Below are 20,895 nucleotides of genomic sequence, written 5' to 3'. Positions count from 1 at the left end.
ACAAGTACTTGAATGAGCAAGGCATAGAGGGATATGGAATTAATGCAAGCAGGTGAGATTAGTATAGATAGGCATTATGGTCGGCATGGACGCAGTGGGCCGAAGGGCCTGTTTCTATGCTGTTACGACTCTATGACTTGAAGGGGAAAAAAATTGCAGGGAACAAGCAGGGGAGTGAGACTAACTGGTCTGCTCTTAGAAAACACTGGTGCTGACTCAGTGGGCCAAATAGCCTCTTTCTGTGCTGTGTGTTAGTCTATGATTCTATGCAGCCAGTATATTTTACCACCACCTCCTCATATTTTTATTCAGTTTCCTCCACGTTTCTTATACAGGTAAGAGCATCAACACACGAGGTCCCACAAACAGCGACGAGGTAAATGACCAGATCATTTGTTTTTAATTTGTGTTGTTTCAGGGGTGAATGTTGGCTTGGGACATTGAGAACCATATCGGAATTATTCAGTTTTTTTCAAAAATAAAACTGATTAAAATGCACTATTGTAAACAAACATTTCCACAAACCAGTTTCTAGGAACTGTCATGGTCCAACTGAATGGAGTCTTCCGCAAATAGAAATGTGATAATGATCAGATTGAGTTTTTTTTTAGTGATGTTGGTTGAGGGATAAATATTGACCAGTCTCCTGGCGAGAACTCCTCTGTTCTTCTCTAAAGTAGCAACCGCTGGATGTTTTTAATCCATCTGAGAGGACAGAGCGGCGTCTCAGTTTAACGTCTCATCTAAAACACAAGGGCACAGAGTTGAATGACTGGGGGGAAGCAGACAGGGGATTTGAGCCAGTGAGGCTGTGAAGGGAGTTTGAGTTCAGTGTATTTAGAAAAGAGGTTCGAGTGGAAGTCAGTGAGAACAGGGTGGGGGGATGAGGGGATGGGAGTCTAGAACAGGATATAGGTGGTATAGGTAATGTTTTGGGGAGCATTGTAAAGGAGGAGAGTGTGAAGGAGAGGCAGGGAGAAAATTCCAGAGCTTGGGGGCCAGGCAGCTAAAGGCATGGGCACCAATGGTGGAACGAAGGAAATCTGAGATGCTCAAGAGGGCAGAATTGGAGGAGTGCAAAGATAAGAGCATGAGATACGTGTAGAAAGGAATAAAAGGATATGTTGTTAGGGTTGGGAGGAGGCTCGTGCAGAGCAGAAATACCAGCATGGATCTAATGGGCCAAATGGCCTGTTTCTGTGTTACAAATATATAAATGCCACAGTTTGGGGCAGGTTGGAGTGTGTATAGGAAGCTGTTTAGGAGGCTGGTGAAGAGGGTATTTGAAAAGTCAAGCTTTTGTGACTGTTTTCGAAACAGGGAAAGTTTGAGTGGCAGATGGGGTGGGATGTTAATGCTGGGGGGTGGTGATAGTTTGCTACGTTGGCCGTAACTAGATTTCAAATGTTGCTTTCACATTCCTTCGCATTTTACTGTTTTACACTGTCAGTTTTCAAAGTTTGATGGGTTGTAAATTTGAATCAAAAATATCAGGTAAGGAAGGGAAATTGCAAGTTTGAAAGAAACTTTTGACTTTTAAAATGGTGCTAATGAGTTTTTAAAAAATTCACCTCAGCTGTATCTTTTTTAAAGTAACTATTTAAATTCTGAAACCCCAGGCAGGTTACATTTCAAACCGTTTAGAATAATCATCAGGCGACCCCTCATGGCTTAGAATGACGATTTGGCCCATCACGCTCAAATCCTCCTCCATCACTTTGTTACCTCCGGACTTGACTATTCCAATTCTCCCCTGGCCAGCCTCCCATCTTCCACCCTTCATTAAACTTGAGTTCATCCTAAATTCTAATTCACCCTAAATTCTAATTCACCCATCACCCCTGTGCTTGCTGACCGAATTGACTCCCAGTCCGGCAATGTGTCAGTTTTGAAATTCTCATCTTTGTTTTCAAATCCCTCCATGGCCTCATCCTTCCCTATCTCTGTAATCTCCCAAAAAAAACCTTTCAAGATTTCCTGTCTCTCGCACATCCCTGATTTTAATTGCTCCACTATTGGCAGCCATGCCTTCAGCTGCCGAGGCCTTAAGCTCTAGAATTCTCTCCCAAAATCTCTCGCCTCTGCACCTTTTTAAGACATTACTTAAAACCTACCTCTTTGACCAAGCTTTTGGTCATCTGCCCTAATATCTCCTTATGTGGCTCGGTGTCAAATTTTGTTTGATAATATTTCTGTGAAGGACCTTGGGACATTTTACTATGTTAAAGGTGCTATATAAATGCAAGGTTTTGTTTCCTGTGCTGACTTGTTGAAAGAGTTATCCAATTAGTACCATCCCCTCTACTCTTTTCCCATTGCCTGCAAATGTTTCCCCTTCAATTATGTTAAGTTACAGGAGGTTTCCCGTGTGTTCAGTAACTACTGAATGCTTGTGGCAGTGATGAATGAAAATTATTTGTAAATCTGGTCTCTCAAACCTTTCCTTTTTTTTTGGTCGGCTGGCTGCAAAGTTCAAAATCCGTTGTGCCCAATAATTTTCTCCAAGTATGGATCTTGAGGTTGTGCTTTATGATTAATTTAAGCCATCTTAGTCAGCAGCTCAAGCTACTTTCCAAACAGCATCCTGCCTTCCTGGAAGTTTCGTGAACCATTTCAATAAAAGTCATTAACCACTTATCGCAGTTGCATTTATCATTACAGTAGTGCAAAAACTTCAGATCTTTTACCTGAACAACTGAGTGGGGTGGGGAGAGAAATCCTAGTTGTCAAAATCTACAGAAAAAAACCTTGCATAGATTCTCGACATCTGTCTCTTTTTTTTTTCCCTGAATCGTTTATATATGTTTTACATAGACACAGGAAATGACTGCAGTATTAATAACAGGCTGCACTCCCTCCCCATTTCTCCCCGGCTCACCAACCCCAATCCCAGGAGATCTGTGGGGAAAAAAAACTTTCAAACAAGAAGTTATTTTAAAAGAAATGAAGTTGCAGGAGGTTATCATTGTTTTCACCATCAGCTGAATGTTGTAGTGATTGATAACTATTTGCGCATCTAGTTGTTTGAACTTTTTTGTGGTCTACGTATAAAGTTCAAAATTCATGTTCCCATTAATTTACCTCCAGTTGTGCCTGAGGGGGTCACCTGTGCCTCAGTGGGTAGCACTTTTGCCTCTCAGTTAGTAAGTTGGAGGTTCAAATTTCACTGCAGAAACTTCAGCCCAGAATTGGGATCAACACTGTGACAGGTGCTGTCTTTGCTGTCTTAAAGGAGATGTAAACTGAGACCCTGCCTGCCATCTCTGGTAGATATAAAACACCTATTTTGAAGACGACCAGGGGAGTTCTCCCTTGCCCAATATTCATCCCTCAACCAACATCACAAAAATAGATTCCGACCATTATCGCATTGTTTTTTTTTTTGGCATCTTGCTGTGTGCAAATTGGTTGCACGTTTTCTACATTACAACAGAAACAGCACTTGAAAAATATCTTAAGGTTAGGGAGCAGATAGAATCGTACCTTTCAAAAGGAACATCAATATTTTCTTAAACAGGAAAATTTTGCAGGATTATGGGGAAGGAACTCTCCTAGTAAGAGTTGAGGAAGGTGACTGAAAGCTTGCTTTGTAAGATGGGATTGAAGATGTTTTTTTTTAAGGTAGAGGAGTTTAGAGAAGGTCTTAGTGATTGTGGTCCTGGCTATCTGAAGGCTTTTCTATTCCGTGGTGAGTTGAAGGGACAATTCAGAACCTTGTGCTATGGTCATGTTAACTTGGAGATTTTCTCTCTGCATTATTTGTTAAATTACAAACCTCCTAATTGAGGAAACGCAATTTCACTACAGTTAATATACAGAAGCAATCTTTCTTGTCGGGTTTGCTGATTTTTATTTTTACAAAGTTTAATTATTACCATTATTTTAAAGCTCTGGTTAGGCCCCAACTTTTTTTATTCTTTCATGACATTGCTGGCCAGGCCAGCATTTATTGTCCATCCCGAATTGCCCTTGAGAAGGTGGTGGTGAGCTGCCGCCTTGAACCGCTGCAGTCCATGTGGGGTAGGTACACCCACAGTGCTGTTAGGGAGGGAGTTCCAGGATTTTGACCCAGCGACAGTGAAGGAATGGCGATATAGTTCCAAGTCAGGATGGTGTGTGGCTTGGAGGGGAACTTGCAGGTGGTGGTGTTCCCATGCATCAGCTGCCCTTCTCCTTCCAGGTGGTAGAGGTCGTGGGTTTGGAAGGTGCTGTTGAAGGAGGCTTGGTGAGTTGCTGTAGTGCCTCATGTAGATGGTACACACTGCTACCACTGTGGTGGGGGGAGTGAATGTTTAAGGTAGTGGAGGTGTCGTGAGCTTCTTGAGTGTTGTTGGAGCCGCACTCATCCAGGCAAGTGGAGAGTATTCCATCATGCTCTTGACTTGTGCCTTGTTGATGTTGGAGAGGCTTTGGGGAATCAGGAGGTGAGTTACCTGCTGCAGAATTCCTAGCTTCTGAGCTGCTGTTATAGCCACAATATTTATGTGGCTAGTCCAGTTCAGTTTTTGGTCAATGGTAACCCCCAGGATGATGGTGGATTCAGCGATGGTAATGCAGTTGAGTATCAAGGGGAGATGGTTAGATTCTCTCTTGTTGGAGATCATCATTGCCCAGCACTTGTGTGGCGCGAATGTTACTTGCCACTTACCGGTCCAAACTAGAGTATTGCATCCAGTTCTGGTCACCGCGCTTCAGGAAGGATGTGAGGGTCCTCGAGAGGGGACAGAGGAGATTTACCAGAATGCTCTGGGGATGAGGGATTTTAGCTACCAAGTTAGGTTGGAGAATCTGGTGGTGTTCTCCTTGCAGTAAAGGAGATTGAAGGGAGATTTGATAGAGATGTACAAGATTATGACCTGTTAGATAAGGCAGATAAAGAAAAGCTGTTCGCATTAGCTGATGGTATAAGGACTAGGGGACACAGATTTTTGGTTAGCGATGCAGGAGGAATGTGAGAAGTAATTCACGCAGCGGGTGGTAATGACGTGGAACTCACTGCCTACGAGGGTGGTGAAGCAGAGACTGAATTATTTCAAAAGCAAATCTGACGGGCACTTGAGGGAAATAAACTTGCAGAGCTATGGGGGATAGAGAGGGGTGAATAGGACTGACTGGATTGCTCTACAGAGAGCTATCATGGACTGGATGGGCCAATTGGCCTACTCCTGTGATGTACTGACTCTATGACTATGACAAAAAATCTTTTTTGAAGCTTCAATGCTGTCTTCTTGGGCATCCCTAATTTTAATTGCTCCACCATTGGTGGCCGTGCTTTCAGCTGTCTGAGCCCTAAGCTCTGGAATTTCTTCCCGAAACCCCTCCTTCTCTATCTCTTTCCTCCTTTTAAGACTGTCCTTAAAAACCTACCTCTCTGACCAAGCTTTTGGTCATCTGGCCTAATATCTCCTTGCATGTCTTGGTGTCATATTTTTGTTTGATACCATGCCTGTGAAGCACTATGGGATGCTTTACCATGTTAAAGATGCTATATAAATGCAAGTTGTTATTTAGTTGGCAGGCCTCTAAATTCAGAGAATAAAACAAGTCTGCGATAATTTAGGAAAAGAGGTTTTGTGTTGTTTTGCCTCCTGAAATTTTATCTTGACAGTGAAAGTCTGTCCACTGTTAAATTCTGATTCTTCCCTTTTTCAGGACAGGCGTGACGCACGGAAAAAAATAATTTTAACTTGACCAATCTGCTTTTAACCCTTTTATTTTGTTCCGGTTGTATCTGGCTGCAGTGACTCATGACTGACTCCGTCGGTCCCCCAGTAATAACTCTCTTCCGTGGATCAGCTTTCTTCAATGGCCTGGGATTGTGTTGTGCCCAGGACTTTCCCACTGAGGGGCCAAGTCTGTCAGCAATACAATAAAGTTTTCCTTTGGTTTCATTCCCTTTCCTTTCCTCCACCCTCAGCACCCCCCCCCCCCCACCCGCCCAGCTTCAGCCCCTTCTCCGAAAGACATTGGTTTGTTCTGCGTTATGGGAGCGCTGTGCTACTTGATTTAAGAACAACAACAAAATCAACCCGCAAGAGGGGAAATGAGAGATTTTTTCCCCCACTGTAAATTATGATGTGGAATGTGCTGCCTGAAAGGGTGATGGAAGCAGGTTTAATAACTTTTTTTTTAAAAAAAAGAACTGAATATAAGACAGCATCTTGCATTTATATTTAGGGGGAAGATGGTGGCGTAGTGGTAATGCCACTGAACTAGTAATCCAGAGGCCCAGGATAATGCCCTGGGAGGGGGAGCCTTTCAAATCCCACCATGGCAGCTGCTGGAATATAACTTTAATTAATCAGTAAAAATCTGCAATTGAAAGCTCGTCTCAGTAATGGTGCCATGAAGTCGTCGTCAAAAACCCATCTGGTTCACTAATGTCCTTTAGGGAAGGAAATCTGCTGTCCTTACCTGGTCTGGCCTACATGTGACTCCCAGGTCCACGGCAATGTGGTTGACTCTTAACTGAAATGGCCTAGCAAAACACTCAGTTGTCAAGGGCAATTTGGGGATGGGCAACAAATGCCGGTCTTGCCAGCGACGCCCACATTCCATGAAAGAATAGAAAAAAAAGTTGCCATTAATGTAGTAAAACAACACAAGGCTCTTCACGGGCGATTATCAAGTGAAATTTGACACCGAGCTACATGAGATATTAAGACAGGTGACCAAAAGCTTAGTCAAAGAGGTAGGTTTTAAGGAAAGTATTAAAGGAGGAGAGAGAGGTTTAAGGAGGGAATTCCAGAGCTTAGGGCCCAGGCAACTGAAAGCACGGCTGCCAATGGTGGAGCGATTAAAATCAGGGATGCACAATAGGTCAGAATTAGAGGCGCGCTGATATCTCGGAGGGTTGTGGGGCTGGAGGAGATTACAGAGATAAGGAGAGCCTGCAGGGATTTGAAAACGAGGATGAGAATTTTAAAATTCAGATGTTGCTTAACCAGGAGCCAGTGTAGGTCAGTGAGCACTGGCGTGATGGGTGAATGGGATTCGGTACAATGTAAGGACACAAGTAGCAGAGATTTGGATGACCTCAAGTTCACAGAAGGTCGAATGTGGGAGGCCAGCCTGAAGAGCATTGGAATAGTCAAGTCTAGAGGTAATAACAGCATGACTGGGGGTTTCGGCAGCAGATTAGCTGAGTCATGCACTGTAATGCAGTTGGAAATAGGCGAATTTAGTGATGGCACGGATATGTGGTCAGAAGCTCCTCTTCGTGTCAATTTGACAGTGTCTGCAAACAGTCTGGTTCAGCCTCAGACAGTTGCCAGGGAGAGGGATGGAGTTGGTGGCTAGAAAAGAGTTTGGGACAGGGATTGAAAACGGTGGCTTCAGTCTTCCCCATATTTAGTTGGAGGACATTTCTTATCATCCAGAACTGGATGTCGGGTAAGCAGTCTGACAATTTAGAGACGGTGGAGGTGTCGAGAGAGGTGGTGGCCAGAGAGCTGCGTATCGTCAGTGTACATATGGAAACTAACACTGTTTTCAGATGATGCTGAGGGGCAGCATGTAGATGAGAAGTAGCAGAGGGCCAAGGATAGATCCTTGGGGGGGACACCAGAGGTAACGATGCGGAAGTGGGAAGAGAAGCCACTGCAAGTGATACTCTGGTTACGATTAGATAGATAAGAATGGATCCGGGTGAGCACAGTCCCACCCAGCTGGGCGATAGTGGAGGGGCTTTGGAGGAGGATGGAGTGGTCAACCGTGTCAAAGGCTGCTGACGGGTCGAGAAGGATCACAGTCACATCGGAAGTCGTTTGTGACTTTGATAAAAGCAGTTTCATTACTGTGGCAGCACAGACATGCTTGGAGGGATTCAAACATGGAATTCCATGAAAGATGGGCACTTTTTAAAAATTAATTCATGGGATGTGTGTGTTGCTGGCTAGGCCAGCATTTATTGTTCATCCTGCACCCACAGTGCTGTTAGGGAGGGAGTTCCAGGATTTTGATCCAGTGACCGTGAAGGAACGGCGATATAGTTCCAAGTCAGGATGGTATGTGACTTGGAGGGGAACTTGCAGGTGGTGGTGTTCCCATGCATTGCTGCCCTTGTCTTTAATCCCATACTCGGTCAAATGCTGGAAGGCAAGATCACATCAAGGACTTTGGAGAGGAAAGTGAGTTTGAAGATGGGGTGGTAGTTTACAAAGATGGAGGGATCGAGGGTTTATTTTGAGGGGCGGGGGGAGTAGTGACAGCACATTTGAAGGAGAGGGGCAACACCCAAAGAGAGAGAACCGTGAACAATATCAGCTAACATGGGAGCCAGAAAGGATAGAAACGCAAATACTGCAGATGCTGGAAATCTGAAATAAAAATAAAAAGTGCTGGAAATACTCAGCAGGTCAAGCAGCATCTTTGGAGAGAGAAGCAAAGTTAACGTTTCAGGTCAATGACTTTTCATCAGAACTGACTAAGGTTAGAAAAGAATTAGGTTTTAAAGCAAGTGAAAGGGGGTGGGGGAGAGAACAAAGGGGAAGGTGCTTGATAGGGCAGAGTGCAGGAGAGATTAAATAACAAAGCTGTCCTGGGACAAAGAGAAAGAGTGTGTGAATGCTTGTGAAAGACAAAGCATTAGTCCAGAGAGAGTGTTAATAGTGGAATAATGAGCCGCTCTGACTACATGAAAATTAGGCACGTGGTTAAAAAATAAAATATTAAATAAAGTATTTTTTAAAAAGGCCAGTCATGCTCTGAAGTTATTGAACTCAACGTTCAGTCCGCAAGGTTGTAGAGTGCTTAATTAAAAGATCAGGTGCTGCTCCTTGAGCTTGCATTGATGTTCACTGGAACACTGGAGCAGTTCAAAGACAGATGTTGGCATGAGAGGAGTGGGGGTGGGTGGTGGGTGTTGAAATGGCCAGCAACCAGAAGCTCAGGGTCATGCTTTCGGACTGAGCGGATGCGTTCCGCAAAGCGGTCACCCAATGTGTGTTTGGTCTCCCCATTGTAGAGACCACATTTTGAGCAGCGAATACAGTATACTAAATTGAAAGAAGTACAAGTAAATCGCTGCTTCACCTGGAAGGAGTGTTTGGGGCCTTGGATAGTGAGGAAAGAGGAGGTACAAAGGCAGGTATTACACCTCCTGTGATTGCAAGAGAATGTGCCGTGGGAAGGGGAAGAGGTGTCGGGGGTATTGGAGGAGTTGGACCAGGGTGTCACAGAGGGAACAATCCCTTCGGCATGCTGACGGGAGGGGAAGAGAAGACTCGTTTGGTGGTAGCATCATGCTGGGTGTGGTGGAAGTGGCGGAGGATGATCCTCTGGATGTGGAGGCTGGTGGGGTGGAAAGTGAGGACAAGGGGAACCCTGTCGCAGTTCTGGGAGGGAGGGGAAGGGTTGAGGGCAGAAGTGCAGGAAATGGGCCGGGCACGGTTGAGGGCCCTGTCAACCACAGTGGGGGGAATCCTCGGTTAAGGAAGACATATCGGAAGCGCTGTTGTGGAAGGTTGCATCATCGGAGCAGATGCGTCGGAGACGGAGAAACTGGGAGAATGGAATGGAGTCCTTACAGGAAACAGTGTGAGGAAGTGTAGTCGAGATAGGTGTGGGAGTCGGTGGGTTTATAATGAATATTAGTAGACAGTCAGTCTATCCCCAGAGTTGGAGACACAGAAGTCAGGGAAGGGAAGGGAAATGTTCGAGATGGACCATGTAAAGGTGAGAGAAGGGTGCAAATTGGAAGCAAAGTTCATGAGGTTTTCCAGTTCGAGGTGGGAGCAGGAAATGGCACCGATACAGTCATCAATGTACCAGAAAAAGCGTTGAGGGAGGGGGCCTGAGTAGGACTGGAACAAGGAATGTTCGACATATCCCACAAATAGACAGGCATAACTAGGACCCATGCGGGTACCCATAGCAACACCTTTTACTTGAAGGAAGTGAGTGGAGTTGAAGGAGAAGTTGCTCAATGTGAGAACAAGTTCACCCCGGTGGTGGTGGTGGATGGGGACTGGTTGGGCCTCTGTTCAAGGAAGAAATGGAGAGCCCTCAAACCGTCCTGGTGGGGGATGGAGGTGTAGAGAGATTGGACATCCATAGTGAAGAGAAGGCGGTTGGGACCAGGAAACTGGAAATTGTCAAAATGAACATCAGAACATCAGAAGAGTCACAGATGTAGGTGGGAAGAGGCTGGACCAGCGGAGAAAAGATGGTCAAGATAGGAAGAAATAAGTTCAGTGGGCAGGAGCAGGCTGAAACAATGGGTCTGTTTGTGGATTTTGGGAAGGAGATAGAAGCGGCCTGTCCGGGATTGTGGGACTGGGGTTGGAAGCTGTAGAGGGAAGATCTCCGGAGCAGATGCGGTTAATGTCCTGGAGACAGTAGTTTGATGTTCGGTGGTGGGGTCACGGTCCAGAGGGAAGTAGGAAGAACTGTCTGAGAGTTGGCGCTCAGCCTCTGCAAGGTAGAGGTCGGTACGCCAGACAACAACAGCACCACCCCTGTCTGCAGGTTTGAGCACAATGTCGGGGTTAGACCTGAGAGAATGGAGTACCTCAAGTTTGGAGGGAGACAGGTTAGAGTGAGTGAGGGGGGGCAAAGAAATTGAAACGGCCGATGTCTCGCCAACAGTTTTCAATGAAAGGATCGAGCAGGTGAGAGGCTAGGTGGAGGGGTCCAGGTATAGGGAGAATGCTGGAGGCGGGTGAACGGGTCTGCTTGTCGGGGGGAGGACTCCTGGTCAAAGAAGTGAGCCCGGAGGCGAAGGTGACAGAAGAAGAGCTCAACATCATGCCAAGCACGAAATTCATTGAGGTGGGGGCGTAAGGGGATAAAACTGAGACCTTTGCTGAGTACAGAACGTTCAGCGTCAGAGAGGGGGGGGGTTCAGAGGGTATAGTGAATACACGGCAAGGGGAATGATCAGAAGGGGTGGGGTCAGAGAGAAGTGAAGGGGAAGAAGGATCTGGAGGGGCATTAATCACCATCAGCTGCTGGAGCTTGCGTTCCTTAAAAGGAAGAAAAAAAGATTTTTGTGAATGCGTCGGATAAGATGAAGGATAAAATGAAACTGTGGAGTAGAACAGCTTTGAGTTAAGAAGAGACAGTGCTTCTGGAGAGAGCGATCTCTCCATGTGGCGGTGCGTGGCACTGTGTGGATCCCAGGATGCGGCGGGAACAGCAGTCCGAGGAACGTTGTATTTCTCGGAGATACCTGTAATCCTGGGTAGATTCAAAACATGAAGGATGAAACTTCAGTTGGAATCCAGGTGGAATAAGTCGGAGCCGGAGACCATCACTGAGGAAGGAGATGTGGCTGTGAAAATGAGTTTTGGTCGACACTTTATCAAACACCAGGAGGGAAATTGAAAACAATGAAGGTGAACAAGGTAAGAGACAAACGGAAATCCCGTCGGAGAGAAGAACTTCTTCACGGTGGGCATTCCTAGAAGAGAAGTGACAGTGAATTAAACACTAAAATAAAAGCAAAATACCAGGAAGGGAAGCCGGGTAGTCAGCTGTTTAGCAGGAATAGGATTGAGGAAACGGGAGATGGGTTTCATGGAAAAGATCAGCTGAGAGAGGATATCGGGGGAGATGGGAGAAACTGGAGAAAGGTACCAGCTCAGAGTAGGGTGGGGGAAATTTAAAGGAGATTTAGGCAAGTAGGTTTGGGGAAGAGAGAGAACCGGCAGAGGCAGCTGGTGGTCTCAATCTTGGTGCCAGTGAAGTTCATACAGATTAGTTTAGTTTAGTTTAGAGATACAGCACTGAAACAGGCCCTTCGGCCCACCGAGTCTGTGCCGACCATCAACCACCCATTTATACTAACCCTACACTAATTCCATATTCCTACCAAATCCCCACCTGTCCCTATATTTCCCTACCACCTACCTATACTAGGGGCAATTTATAATGGCCAATTTACCCATCAACCTGCAAGTCTTTGGCACGTGGGAGGAAACCGGAGCACCCGGAGGAAACCCACGCAGACACAGGGAGAACTTGCAAGCTCCACACAGGCAGTACCCAGAATTGAACCCAGGTCGCTGGAGCTGTGAGGCTGCGGTGCTAGCCACTGTGCCGCCCGTTGATGCAGCACAGGAGGCGATTCGTCTCGTCATGTCTGTGCCACCTCTTTTCAAAAAGCTATCCAGTTAGTCCCACTCTCCTGTTGTTTCCCCACAGCCCTGCAAACCTTTCCTCTTTTAATTATTTATCCAATCCCCCTTTGAAAGTTACTAATGAATCTGCTTCCACCGCCCTTTCAAGCAGCGCATTCTAGATCATGCCGGTATACAAGAATGTCATAGAGTCATGACGGCACAGGAGGTGGCCACTCGACCCATTGGGTCCATGCTGGCTCTCTCTGCAGGATGAATGTGCAGTCGGACTCGGATTGATACAACACAGAAGGAGGCCATTTGGCCCATCATGTCTGTACTGCCTCTTTGAAAGCGTTTATCATATGAATCCCACACCCCTGCTCTATCCCCATTGCCCTGCAAGTTTATTTCCCTCAAGTGCTCATCCAGTTTCCTTTTGAAATCATTCATCGTCTCTGTTTCCACCACCCTTATAGGCAATGGGGCAAGAGCAGGGGGGGTGGGACTAATAGGATAATTCTTTCAAAGAGTCGGCACAGACATGATGGGCCAAATGGCCTCCTTCTGTGTTGTATCAATCTGAGTCCGACTGCACATTCTTCCTGTGAGAGTCTAGAGGGCGAGTGTCAGCAGTGGGGGAGGGGAGCGGATTTCACAACTGCGCTGAATCCTGCTTTCACCCAACATGTGTACCGATGAACCTTCCCGTGTCCGTCTCTGAATAGCAGAGGTGGGGTTCCCAGCTGATTGATTTTGTTTTATTTTTTTCACTGTTTCTCATCTGGATGTTCTGCAGCCCATTGTAATTATTCTGGTCTGTATAACACACAGCTCAATGCTCACTGAGTGCGGAGAATAGCCTGCTTCGGTTTCTTGTCTTGAGCCCGTAATCCAGGCTGACACTCCCAGAGCCATACTGCGGGAGTGCTGCACTTCAAAGGTGCCCTCTTTCAGATGAAGTGTTAACCCGAAGCGCCCATCTGCTCTCTCAGGTGGATGTAAAAGATCTCATGGCCACTATTTCAAAGAAGAGCAGGGAAGTTCTCACTGCTACCCTGGGGCCAATATTTATCCCTCAACCGACATCACTTTAAAAAAAAATAAATAAATAATCTGGTCATTATAACATTGCTGTTTGTGGGAGCTTGCTGTGCACAAATTGTCTGCAAAGAGCTTTGGGATGCCCTGAGGTTGTGAAAGGCGCTATATAAATGCAAGACTTTCTCTACCATCTTTTGCAAGTCTTATTGCAAGTTTCCCCTCTTTTACTCCCCTCCGCCCCCTCCACAAATTGCCATTTCTGGATCAAGTAGTTAGGCAAACATACCATCCCATTTGTACTTGTTCCAAGAACATGCTTGACTGAACTTTCATTTCATATCCTTTACAGACATCTGAATCTGACTGGGCTAAACACGTGGCTTCAAAGTATACATTGCTATTTTTTGAAAGGAAACTCTCTCAGACACCGACCTTTCCTTCTCATTACTTCCATTGGTCGGAAAGGTGCAGCATTAATGCTGGTCAGGCTTTACACACGTTTTACTGAAATGCATTATTCCTCATTGATTCCCAACAGTTTTAAAACAAGCAATTATGGAAATGTTTACTTCACTCACTCACTGTGAATCTGAGCGTGGACAGTGATGGAATTTTCCATAGGGGTATTCAATGCTCACGAGGGGCAGAAGGCTTCAGATTTTGTTTCTTGCATTGTGTATTTTAAACAAATATTTGTTATTGAAAATATACGCTGTTTTAATAAAGGCAAATTTTTTCACCCAAAAGAAACACAAAAACTAAAATGAGCCGAAGGAAATAAGTTTCAACTTCTCCTAAGTGTCACAGAACTGGTTAAATGATTTCTGCTGTTGCTGTAATTTAAAGCAAAAGGGATTTAGATTGTAAAATTTCTGAGAATCTGGATTAATTTATGATACTTTTTTTTTGTATTCAACTAGTGCAATAGTTACTGGCCCCTTGAGTCATACTCGTCTCTGATTTTAGGTAGTTCAAATTTATATAAGGAAAGTAAAATCTCAGTGCAGATGATTTGATTAAAAAATGCAATATCTACTTGCCGGGGAGGTGCCAGCAATGCATTGCTATGCCATCTTGAGGAAACTGAGTACTGCCTGTGGAATGTTGGAGGTTGTCTGGGGTCTGTTTCCTGGTTCGTAGATCAGGGCGGGGGAAGGGAGGACAGAGGAGGGAAATGCTTCTGTGGACAGAGGAGAAAAGCTGTGAGTGCCAGGAAGTTCTGGTGAATCATTTCTAAATCATTGGTCAGGCCTCAGCTACAGTATTGGGTCCAGTTCTGGGCACTGCTACTTTAGAAAGGATGCCCAGGCCTTGGAGAGTGTGCAGAGGAGATTTACCTGTATGGTAACAGGGAGGAGACGCTTCAGTTATGTGGAGAAGCTGGGATTACTCTCCTTAGAGCAGAGAAGGTTAAGTGGAAATTTCAGAGAGGTGTTGTAAAATTTATGAGGGGTTTTGATAGAGTAGATCAGGAGAGACAGGAGGGTCGATAACCGGAAGACACAGATTTACATTAATTGGCAAAAGCACCAGAGGGATGATGAGAATTTTTTTGCACAGCGAGTTGTGATCTGGAAGGGCAGTGGAAGCAGATTCAATAGTAACGTTCAAAAGGGAATTGGAAAAATACTTGAAAAGGAAATAGTTGTCGGGCAATGGGGAAAGAGCGAGGGGGATGGGTGGGACTAATTGGATAGCTCTTTCAAAGAGCAGGCACGATGGGCCGAATGCCGACCTTCTGTACTGTATCATTCTATCCTCCTTTCCACCCTCTTTCAGCTTAATTGCTGTTGGTTCTCAGGTCTGTCACTTCGTGCTCACTGGAATGTTGAAAGTGCAGACTCTCTAACACTGGAGATTTCTTGATGTTCTGAGAACTTAAGTTGGTTTACTGCACCATTTTCTCACAGGAGTGAAAAGAAACGTGTGTCTGTGTGACAGGTTGGAATGTGTTTGCAAATACATCAGGCACGTACTGTTACTAGGTTGTTACTAAATGCGATGCAGTCCTTCCCACAACCCAGTGTTAATCTCTCACTTTTGGGCCTTGTTAACTCTTTGTATTCAACATTGCAAAGGCCTACGTGCACCAAGCACCACCACCTGGGTGTATGGGCAATACAAAGAAAGTATATCAGACAATCAGAAGAAATGCAGGCAAATTGTTACTTTGGTAGGTGATGCCTTGAAGTACAATATCCACAATGGGGGAGATTTTTTTTCTATTTAATTCTTTCGTGGGATGTGGGCATCGCTGGCAAAGCCAGCATTTGTTGCCCATCCCTAATTGCCCTTGCAACTGAGTGGCTTGGTAGGCCATTTCAGAGGGCAGTTAAGAGTCAAGCACATTGCGATGGGTCTGGAGTCACATGTAGGCCAGAACAGGTAAGGACAGCAGATTTTCTTTCCTAAAAGGCGTTATTAAACCAGATGGGTTTTATTTCTTTAGAAGGTGAGCTCCACTGGCTAGGTCAGCATTTATTGTCCATCCTTCTTGCCGGTTGAGAGGATGGTCGTGAGTTGCCTTCTTGACTACCTGGTGGCCATTTGAAAAATGTAGTCACTGTCGTGATGTAGGAAATGCAGCAACCAATTTATGCACAGCAAGCTCCCACAAACAACTAATGACCAGATCATCTTTTTAGTGATGTTTATTTGAGGGATAAATATTGGCCAGGACACGGGGGAGAACTCCCTGCTGTGGGGTCCTTTCAAGCCCATCTGCTACTGCCAGTGGACTTCAGCTTTCCTTTAAGGACAATGTTCTCTCCAATCATGGCTGGCATCTTTATGCCAGAGAGTTAAGCCAGTGTACTCCCATGTTATTTGATATTTAATTGTGTGTTATTGTTAATACACCATCTCAAATTACTCATTAAAATATTACCGGCAGGGACAGCCGCCAGTAACTGAGTGCTTTGTCCTGGTTATGTACCATGTTGCTCAAAAAGATCTCTATCCACAGCCCCAGTTTGGAAGGACAAAATCTGTAATTACAGTGGTGGGTGTTACTTGCAGTTCAAATCAGACTTGGCACAAACATTTCGCATTCCTACCACTGCGCTTCGACCAGAATTCAAATGCTGCTCCCAATTCATCACCGGTTTGTCAAAGGTCCGCACCATCTGGGCAAGCAACCTTCCAGCATTGTCCTGAACTGTTCAGGAATTAAAGATTAATCTCTTGGACACTACTGTGAGCAAGAAATGCGGGAGGAGAAATCATAGGCGACATTTACAAAAAAAAGTGTTTTATCACTTCCTTCGAACGTTTTTATTGTTTGAAAAATATCGGGGTTGTGCTACAAATAAGTTATTTGGCAGGGTTGGGGCGTTTGGACGCAGGAGATCCTGTCATGAATGCTCCAGGAATACATCCTAGCAGAGTTGGCAACCCTTCATACCATCTCACAATGTGGGCGGGAGTCATGGTAGCAGAGCTAATTCAGTATAATATTTCAAAGCGTGCTCTTCATATTAAAGCTTTTTGGTCAATATTTTTTTTTTAAAATGTACCTTTCAGCCTCAATTTTTGGGCTGCTTTGTTTCAGAAACACAAATTGCCACTTTCAAATTTCTGGGAAGGGTTAGGTCTTGAAGGGCACGCGAAAACGATGAATTTTCACCTGGGAGACCCTGTGTTCAGTAGGAAGAAAGAAGGAATTCCATTTATATAGCACCTTTCATGACCTCAGGACATCTCAAAGCTCGTCATAGCCAATGATGTACGTTTGAAGAGTAGTCACAGTTGTCCTTTGTGCCCTGGAATGTTGTACATCCACCAGAGAAGGCAGACAGTGCCTTGGTTTAATATCTCATCTGAAAGACCAGGTAATCTGTTTTTAGATGTTGGTTGAGGGATAAATAATGGCCAGGAAAAACTAACATCCACCTGAGAAAGCAGTTGGGGGCCTCTGATTTAACACAGGACATTAGATCTGGGATTTCCTGGCCTCATTTTACTTGTGGCCTTTACCGTTCATTAGAATGAGGTGATCTTTTCCTGTGTTTACACTGCATGTTTCAGTCTTAAATTGGGAATGTCCCATGATACTCAAACTACCAGTCACACAGTCTCTCCGGAACAAGAGGCAGCAAACTAAAATCCCCCCCCAATAAATTCTGATTGGCAGAGATATCCACACGAGACACTGGAGAAAAATATTAAATTGGCCTTTTTTTCCCTTTTATTGCTTGTGTAGCGAGACAATGGAAGTTGCTTTTCAGCTCCCCTAGCAAGTTTTTTGCAGGATTTCTGGCAATCTGTACGTGTGTACAACATTGAAAGGAGTTAGACTTTGAGGCACCTCTCCCTCTTTCTCACTCCCTCTCCCTCTTTCTCACTCCTCCTCCCTCTTTCTCACTCCCTCTCCCTCTTTCTCACTCCCTCGCCCTCTTTCTCACTCCCTCGCCCTCTTTCTCACTCCCTCGCCCTCTTTCTCACTCCCTCGCCCTCTTTCTCACTCCCTCGCCTCTTTCTCACATCCCTCGCCCTCTTTCTCACTCCCTCGCCCTCTTTCTCACTCCCTCGCCCTCTTTCTCACTCCCTCGCCCTCTTTCTCACTCCCTCGCCCTCTTTCTCACTCCCTCGCCCTCTTTCTCACTCCCTCGCCCTCTTTCTCACTCCCTCGCCCTCTTTCTCACTCCCTCGCCCTCTTTCTCACTCCCTCGCCCTCTTTCTCACTCCCTCGCCCTCTTTCTCACTCCCTCGCCCTCTTTCTCACTCCCTCGCCCTCTTTCTCACTCCCTCGCCCTCTTTCTCACTCCCTCGCCCTCTTTCTCACTCCCTCGCCCTCTTTCTCACTCCCTCGCCCTCTCTCCTCGCCTCTTTCTCACTCCCTCGCCCTCTTTCTCACTCCCTCGCCCTCTTTCTCACTCCCTCGCCCTCTTTCTCACTCCCTCGCCCTCTTTCTCACTCCCTCGCCCTCTTTCTCACTCCCTCGCCCTCTTTCTCACTCCCTCGCCCTCTTTCTCACTCCCTCGCCCTCTTTCTCACTCCCTCGCCCTCTTTCTCACTCCTCGCCCTCTTTCTCACTCCCTCGCCCTCTTTCTCACTCCCTCGCCCTCTTTCTCACTCCCTCGCCCTCTTTCTCACTCCCTCGCCCTCTTTCTCACTCCCTCGCCCTCTTTCTCACTCCCTCGCCCTCTTTCTCACTCCCTCGCCCTCTTTCTCACTCCCTCGCCCTCTTTCTCACTCCCTCGCCCTCTTTCTCACTCCCTCGCCCTCTTTCTCACTCCCTCGCCCTCTTTCTCACTCCCTCGCCCTCTTTCTCACTCCCTCGCCCTCTTTCTCACTCCCTCGCCCTCTTTCTCACTCCCTCGCCCTCTTTCTCACTCCCTCGCCCTCTTTCTCACTCCCTCGCCCTCTTTCTCACTCCCTCGCCCTCTTTCTCACTCCCTCGCCCTCTTTCTCACTCCCTCGCCCTCTTTCTCACTCCCTCGCCCTCTTTCTCACTCCCTCGCCCTCTTTCTCACTCCCTCGCCCTCTTTCTCACTCCCTCGCCCTCTTTCTCACTCCCTCGCCCTCTTTCTCACTCCCTCGCCCTCTTTCTCACTCCCTCGCCCTCTTTCTCACTCCCTCGCCCTCTTTCTCACTCCCTCGCCCTCTTTCTCACTCCCTCGCCCTCTTTCTCACTCCCTCGCCCTCTTTCTCACTCCCTCGCCCTCTTTCTCACTCCCTCGCCCTCTTTCTCACTCCTCGCCCTCTTTCTCACTCCCTCGCCCTCTTTCTCACTCCCTCGCCCTCTTTCTCACTCCCTCGCCCTCTTTCTCACTCCCTCGCCCTCTTTCTCACTCCCTCGCCCTCTTTCTCACTCCCTCGCCCTCTTTCTCACTCCCTCGCCCTCTTTCTCACTCCCTCGCCCTCTTTCTCACTCCCTCGCCCTCTTTCTCACTCCCTCGCCCTCTTTCTCACTCCCTCGCCCTCTTTCTCACTCCCTCGCCCTCTTTCTCACTCCCTCGCCCTCTTTCTCACTCCCTCGCCCTCTTTCTCACTCCCTCGCCCTCTTTCTCACTCCCTCGCCCTCTTTCTCACTCCCTCGCCCTCTTTCTCACTCCCTCGCCCTCTTTCTCACTCCCTCGCCCTCTTTCTCACTCCCTCGCCCTCTTTCTCACTCCCTCGCCCTCTTTCTCACTCCCTCGCCCTCTTTCTCACTCCCTCGCCCTCTTTCTCACTCCCTCGCCCTCTTTCTCACTCCCTCGCCCTCTTTCTCACTCCCTCGCCCTCTTTCTCACTCCCTCGCCCTCTTTCTCACTCCCTCGCCCTCTTTCTCACTCCCTCGCCCTCTTTCTCACTCCCTCGCCCTCTTTCTCACTCCCTCGCCCTCTTTCTCACTCCCTCGCCCTCTTTCTCACTCCCTCGCCCTCTTTCTCACTCCCTCGCCCTCTTTCTCACTCCCTCGCCCTCTTTCTCACTCCCTCGCCCTCTTTCTCACTCCCTCGCCCTCTTTCTCACTCCCTCGCCCTCTTTCTCACTCCCTCGCCCTCTTTCTCACTCCCTCGCCCTCTTTCTCACTCCCTCGCCCTCTTTCTCACTCCCTCGCCCTCTTTCTCACTCCCTCGCCCTCTTTCTCACTCCCTCGCCCTCTTTCTCACTCCCTCGCCCTCTTTCTCACTCCCTCGCCCTCTTTCTCACTCCCTCGCCCTCTTTCTCACTCCCTCGCCCTCTTTCTCACTCCCTCGCCCTCTTTCTCACTCCCTCGCCCTCTTTCTCACTCCCTCGCCCTCTTTCTCACTCCCTCGCCCTCTTTCTCACTCCCTCGCCCTCTTTCTCACTCCCTCGCCCTCTTTCTCACTCCCTCGCCCTCTTTCTCACTCCCTCGCCCTCTTTCTCACTCCCTCGCCCTCTTTCTCACTCCCTCGCCCTCTTTCTCACTCCCTCGCCCTCTTTCTCACTCCCTCGCCCTCTTTCTCACTCCCTCGCCCTCTTTCTCACTCCCTCGCCCTCTTTCTCACTCCCTCGCCCTCTTTCTCACTCCCTCGCCCTCTTTCTCACTCCCTCGCCCTCTTTCTCACTCCCTCGCCCTCTTTCTCACTCCCTCGCCCTCTTTCTCACTCCCTCGCCCTCTTTCTCACTCCCTCGCCCTCTTTCTCACTCCCTCGCCCTCTTTCTCACTCCCTCGCCCTCTTTCTCACTCCCTCGCCCTCTTTCTCACTCCCTCGCCCTCTTTCTCACTCCCTCGCCCTCTTTCTCACTCCCTCGCCCTCTTTCTCACTCCCTCGCCCTCTTTCTCACTCCCTCGCCCTCTTTCTCACTCCCTCGCCCTCTTTCTCACTCCCTCGCCCTCTTTCTCACTCCCTCGCCCTCTTTCTCACTCCCTCGCCCTCTTTCTCACTCCCTCGCCCTCTTTCTCACTCCCTCGCCCTCTTTCTCACTCCCTCGCCCTCTTTCTCACTCCCTCGCCCTCTTTCTCACTCCCTCGCCCTCTTTCTCACTCCCTCGCCCTCTTTCTCACTCCCTCGCCCTCTTTCTCACTCCCTCGCCCTCTTTCTCACTCCCTCGCCCTCTTTCTCACTCCCTCGCCCTCTTTCTCACTCCCTCGCCCTCTTTCTCCCTCTCTCTCCTCGCCCTCTTTCTCACTCCCTCGCCCTCTTTCTCACTCCCTCGCCCTCTTTCTCACTCCCTCGCCCTCTTTCTCACTCCCTCGCCCTCTTTCTCACTCCCTCGCCCTCTTTCTCACTCCTCGCCCTCTTTCTCACTCCTCGCCCTCTTTCTCACTCCCTCGCCCTCTTTCTCACTCCCTCGCCCTCTTTCTCACTCCCTCGCCCTCTTTCTCACTCCCTCGCCCTCTTTC

At 47.5% G+C, this 20,895-nt stretch overlaps 1 protein-coding gene across 5 annotated transcripts in view; it reads left to right on the top strand.

The window, feature by feature from the left end:
• LOC137369730 (zinc finger protein 521) overlaps positions 1–20,895 on the top strand; it is a 524,295-nt gene that overhangs the window by 44,898 nt on the left and 458,502 nt on the right. Inside the window, exon 1 of one of the 5 annotated variants that reach the window (XM_068031108.1) lies at positions 346–376. The exons of the other annotated variants lie outside the window; for them this stretch is intronic. The gene's annotated coding sequence lies outside the window, so the exon portion shown is untranslated. Of the gene's footprint in view, positions 1–345; positions 377–20,895 lie in introns of those variants that run through there. 5 annotated transcript variants of the gene reach the window in all.

The sequence above is a fragment of the Heterodontus francisci genome, chromosome 5, assembly GCF_036365525.1.
Source record: "Heterodontus francisci isolate sHetFra1 chromosome 5, sHetFra1.hap1, whole genome shotgun sequence".
NCBI lineage: Eukaryota > Metazoa > Chordata > Chondrichthyes > Heterodontiformes > Heterodontidae > Heterodontus > Heterodontus francisci.
The sequence above is the reverse complement of the archived record's forward strand: the minus strand, read 5'-3'. Positions and strand labels throughout refer to the sequence as shown.